Genomic DNA, 5,786 nt, shown 5'->3' with positions numbered 1-5,786 from the left:
AATTTGTAATAACATTTTCTTAAAGTCTGGATTGAAGAGGAAATAAAAAATGAAATTGCGTCATACAGAAAAAATGTAATAAAAACACTTCAGAATCTATGGGATGCAGTTCAAATGGGGTTTTTAGGCAAATTCATCATCCTAGAACACTTACCTCCGTAAAAAATGGAGTCACGGGGCTTCTGAACCCCTGTGGACCAGTGCAGAGCTTCCGGGAAGCTGTTGGACGCATACTTGGTGTATTCTGCCTGGTCAGAGTGACAGAGAACAATGCAGAAGGACTCCATCCCACCAGTGCCTTTTTGCACTGGATTGGCTTTGGCTCCGCATCACCGGTTGCTTCTGGTGGGATCATTGGCTATGCAAAAGCAGGTAGCGTCCCCTCAGTGACTGCCGGGCTTCTTTTTGGTGGTTTGGCAGACCTGGGTGCTTATCAGCTGTCTCGGGATCTGAGGAACATTTGGGTTTTCCTAGCTACACCTGGCACCTTAGCTGGCATTATGGGAATGAGATTCCACCACTCTGGAAAATGTATGCCTGCGGGCTTAGTCGCGGGTGCCGGTTTGCTGATGGTCCCTCACCTTGGAATTAGTGTGTTGAATAGATCCCGTCAGTAGTAGTCGTGTCCCAGCTTGGAGTCATGAAGAATTTAAAAACTTCCACTCTTTTTAGTGTATTAAAAGAAGTAAGTGCAGCATTCTCACATATTCTGATATTTTACTTAAAAAACAAACAAACAAAACAAATGACACTGAACTTTGAACTTTACAGGAGAAAAAAATCAGTCGTTATCATTACAACCTTAAAGAGGTGGGTGGTATATAACCCAAAAGCATATTGTTGTAGTTTCACACAGTTGGATTCTTGTGTGTTGATGTTATCTCTTCTTTCTGTATATATAGGTAACGTTCCAAGGGATAAAATGCCCTACTCAGAACAGTATGAAAAACAATTTTTGAGATTTAGGATTTCTGTTCTTTGGCTCATCTTAGGGCACAGACATACTTGGAAATTATGTCAAGTGACAAGTCAATGGAAATAAAGTTTACTGTCAAAAAAATGGAGTTGTGAACAGATACCCAATTCAAAATTTAGAGGCCAGAAAATGAAATTCATTAGCCTAAGAAAAGTTGAGGAGGTTTGGTAGATTGAATATTGGTCCCACTTTCAACTCTCTCTGTATTGTCTGCTCCCTCTTGCCTTTGTGCTCTGCCATGTGGATTTCTTTGGCAGATGGGGGGCCGGTAGATGGGATGCATTCTAGGCTTGCAGCACTCAGGTGCAGCAGTGTAAAAATCTTGAGCGTCTGCAATTGCCTTCAAAGTAACATGCATTAAGTAGCCTGTCGGTTCTGGAGGAGGAAGAGAGAAACCTAGAAGAGAGATGCACAAACAGTCGAGGGCATGACACAGAGCGTCTTCAACCACCAAGACCTGGAAATAAACTGCCCCAGGCAACATTGAAGTTCAAGAGTGACAGTGCCATGGAGATTTTGTGGTTCTTTGCTATGTGGCATTAGTATGACAATATGAATTAACTAATTAAAAAATAGAACAATGGTAAATTTTATTTTTTTAAGTTTTTACTTTAAAAAATTTCTTTAGCTTTTATTTATAAGCTTCTATTAAAAAAACTGATAGATTGTTAATCTCATCAGAGACAGAGAGAGTGAGAGAGAGAGAGAGAGAGAGAGAGGGAAAACCTCAATAGCAAAAGTAAGAAATGTTAAAAGAGAGGGAGAATATTCTGAGAAACAGAGGAAATTTAAAGCTCAGTAAAATCATTTTGCTGCAATATCTAAATAAATTTGAAAACCTGTATGCAATGTTTTATTTTCAGGAATACAAAATATTCCAAAACTTATCTCAGGATGAAATAGAGAATTTAAATGGACTGGTTCCATAGAAGAGGGCCACTACCAAAAACACCAGACCCAAAGAGGTTCATTGAAGAACCTTAATGAGAAGATAAGTTAATAATTTAAACTTTTCCAGAGCATTAGAAAAAAATCTGAAATATTTTGTAATGAATACAGATATCAAAATCTAACAAATATTGTACAAAAAAGAATGCTAAAGAACATGATCACTTATGCACATCAATGTAAACATTCTCAATAAAACATTAGCTAATGGAACAATTAAACAATATACCAGAGAAGAACTGGGTTCCACTGAAGAGATGCAAGGATGGTTTTATATTAGGGCATCTATTAATATCCTTCATCACATTGATACATTTAAGGGGAAATATAATATGATCATAACTAAGCATCTGCAAAGGCATTTGATAAAAGTCAACATTCATTTTGGATTGAAAAACGATAAACATGTAAGAATAGATACAAGTTTCCTATTGATAATCTTACAACTGTGTATCTACCTATTTTTGCCTCCTATCTATCTTGGCTCCAAAGCCACATTTTACTTGCTGTGGCAATAAATTGCTTTCTTAGTGCAATTTATAAATATTATATAAAAGAAGGGGCACTGGGGTGGCTCAGTTGGTTAAGCGGCCGCCTTCAGCTCAGGTCATGAACTCAGGTCTTGAGTTTGAGCCCCTTGTCAGGCTCTGTGCTGACAGCTCGGAGCCTGGAGCCTGGAGCCTGCTTCAGATTCTGTGTCTCCCTCTCTTTGCCCCTCCCCTCCTCATGCTCTGTCTGTCTGTGTCTCTCTAAAATAAACATTAAAAAACATTTTAAAAAAGATTATATAAAAGAAGCAAAAACTTACATACCAAAGAAATATTAATAGAAAGTGAAAAAACTAAAAATAAATCTCACAGGAAATGTGTAACATATATATATATATATAAAGGACATATTAAAAAGCTCCTGAAGGATACATGCAAAAAAAACCCTGAAGAAATGGAAAAAGAGACTATGTTCTTGGTAGCGTACTCTATATCATAAATATATCCAATCTTCCCATGTGAATTAATTTTTTATGATCCCAATAAAAATATCAATTAAAAAAACTAGAAAAGCTGATAAAGTTCATTTGGAGAAAATAAAAACCAAAATGACCAAGAAGAATTTTCATATGGGAAAGCACAAGTGATGGGCTAAGCCCTTTCATATATGAAAACATCATTAAAACACTCTGGCATTTATGAATAATAGAAAAACAAACCAGTTGGATAGAATTCCAGAAATAGAGCCAAGTGCATGTACAAATGCATTATATAATAGAGATGGGATCTTTAATCTATGAAAACTGGGTGAAATGTCCCTTACAGTTGAATATATATGTGATATCATATACCATAGCAAATTCAAAAAGGATGTAAAAATATAAAATAATAAAAACACTAGAAGAAAACATAGGTTAATTCCATTATAACCTTGGCATGAGGAAGTCCTTACTCTGACTCAAAATCCAGAAGCCATGAAATAAAAGGTTGATAAATTCAATTGTGTTAACAAAACAAAAACAAAAACAAAAACACCCAAAAAACAAAAAAACCTGCGCTTGGGAAATGAAATCACCATTAGCAACAATAAAAGATAAACACTAAAGTGTGACTTATGTACATAAATACCTGACTGACCTTACAGATGAAGGGCTAATATCACCAATTTATAATGTACTAGAAATTGCGAGCAACATCAATAACCTTATTAAAATATGAGCCAAAGGTATATACAGATACCTCATGAAGAAGCAAATATAACAGGCTTGAAAACACATGAGAAGGTGCCCACTTTTATAAAAAAATGCACATTAAAACTACACTAGAATGTTATTTTTTTAAGCTTTAAATTGGCAAGTATTCCAAAGTTTGATAGCACCTTAATTTGCAGAGATGGTGGGACTAGATAGGGTGAAAAAGGATATTGACTCAAACCAGTATGGTTTTTAAGGGTAATTGGCCATATCTGTTAAAACTGTAAATACATTTGCCTTTGACCCAGCCATCTCATTTCTCTTATTTATTTGAAAGATATGTTTGTACATGTGCAAAATAATGCAGATTGTTATTCATGAAATATAATACATGCATTTTTCTAATATACAATGTTTGGAAATTACTTGAATATCCACCAGCATTGGACTGATTACATAAATTATCTATATATCTATATCTCTCTATATATCTCCTTTCAAAGGAATATGACGTAGCTGTAAAAAAGGAAGGAAGAAACACACTATGCATAGATCTATATAAAGGTCATCGGGGTAGATAGATGCTGTGTGTGTGTGTGTGTGTGTGTGTGTGTGTGTGTGTGTGTGTTTATATATTTGCATGTTTTTATATATTTGTGTTTAAGGTAAAAGTGATTTTTAAGTGATTGGCTTTAGAAAGAGAAAAATGTAGGTATAACATGCAATGTTTTGTCTATAATCGAGGGCACAAAATATGTGTATTTGTGTGCTTATTTAGCTTACCTACAGAGATAATGACATTGGTGGAAACACAAAAACCAGTACCAGAAGTTGTCTGTGAGGGAATGGGAATCAGGAAGGGCACTGGACACACACAAGCAGGGGTGGGAGCAAGGCTTTCACTCTACATCACTTTACATATTCTTTTCATTCTGAATCACATGAATATATTATCTATTTAGAGGAAAGTACACCCCAGTGAAGGAATAAACATAATAGCCAAGAAAACATTGATGAGGAGGGGGAAGTACATCAGACTACAACCAGGAGACTAATGAATGAGTGTAGAGAGGAAGGGATAGAATCAGTTCCCTAAACGTTGTCATATTGTGTAGTTTGGGGATCAAAATCTCGCGTCCCACTGGCCAAATTTAGCACAGAGATGTGTTTTTTTTCTTTCTGGCCAGCACACTATTGTTTTACAATGACAACCTTAGTATCTGTGTAAGCCTGTACTTTCCAGTTTGCTGTGGTCACCGACCCTCTCTTATTTTATACCAGATGCTGAAAAGCATTTGAGTTCTAATCCCTGATGGGGAGTCACTTGTGGCCATGTGTTTTCATTATCGGCTGTTGGAAACTTTACCTTCTCCAGATCAATCCTTAAGAAATTTTTCACTGGAGGAGAGCGATTAGCTTCTAAAACTCAAAATTTCAGGTGATCCTGTAACCAAGGTGAGAGATAATCTTTTTGAACCCACTTCCTCAGGAGCTAGGGGACCCAGACAAGGTGCAAAGGAGCATCTGTGGTTCTGCCACCTGTAACATATTTGACCTGTTTGTGAAAAGCTTTTCAGAAGAGAACCAAATGTTCCCCTTAACATTTACTTAAAAAATTAGAAAATGCGTTAGTAACAGCCTTATCTCCCAGATTTGCACAGGAAAGGACAACATGACCTTTTAAATATTCTTTTTTAGTTAATTCTTGGGATCAAGATTGAGGAAAGAAATTGAGAATAAATATTGGAAAAAAATATGACTGTTAAACAGCCAAACCTGGAAGAGTGAGCCCCACAAAAGGGAAAGTAATTGATAGATGAATAATACAATGTGTAAAGATGTATTAGTGTTTTCATTATTTTGTACTATTTCTATTCAGTTGGAACTGATTTCCATAGTAATATAGTTAGCTAAAAATCTGCCTTTGTATATAAGGTCTCCACAGAAAAAGCAAATATGAAAATGGCAATTTTTAAAACAATATTCTGTTTTTTGTTTAATAAAACTAATGTTTCCAAATCTGCTTTTATTAAAACACAATAAATACCATCAATTTTTGACATGAAATCTCATTATATACTGTAAATATTTATCACTTTCTAGGGGGAAGATTATGCAGTAGATGACTTCTCATTGATTCGCTCATAAAGCTGAGTTAGAAGTGAAGCTTCTTTTTATTTT

The 5,786-nt window shown here is 35.6% G+C and overlaps 1 pseudogene; it reads left to right on the top strand.

Moving 5' to 3' along the window:
* Positions 1-270: 270 nt before the first annotated feature.
* Positions 271-617, top strand: LOC106981801 (transmembrane protein 14C-like; annotated as a pseudogene).
* Positions 618-5,786: the final 5,169 nt, after the last annotated feature.

The sequence above is a fragment of the Acinonyx jubatus genome, chromosome C2 (genome assembly GCF_027475565.1).
Source record: "Acinonyx jubatus isolate Ajub_Pintada_27869175 chromosome C2, VMU_Ajub_asm_v1.0, whole genome shotgun sequence".
Classification (NCBI taxonomy): Eukaryota; Metazoa; Chordata; class Mammalia; order Carnivora; family Felidae; genus Acinonyx; species Acinonyx jubatus.
The sequence above is the reverse complement of the archived record's forward strand: the minus strand, read 5'-3'. Positions and strand labels throughout refer to the sequence as shown.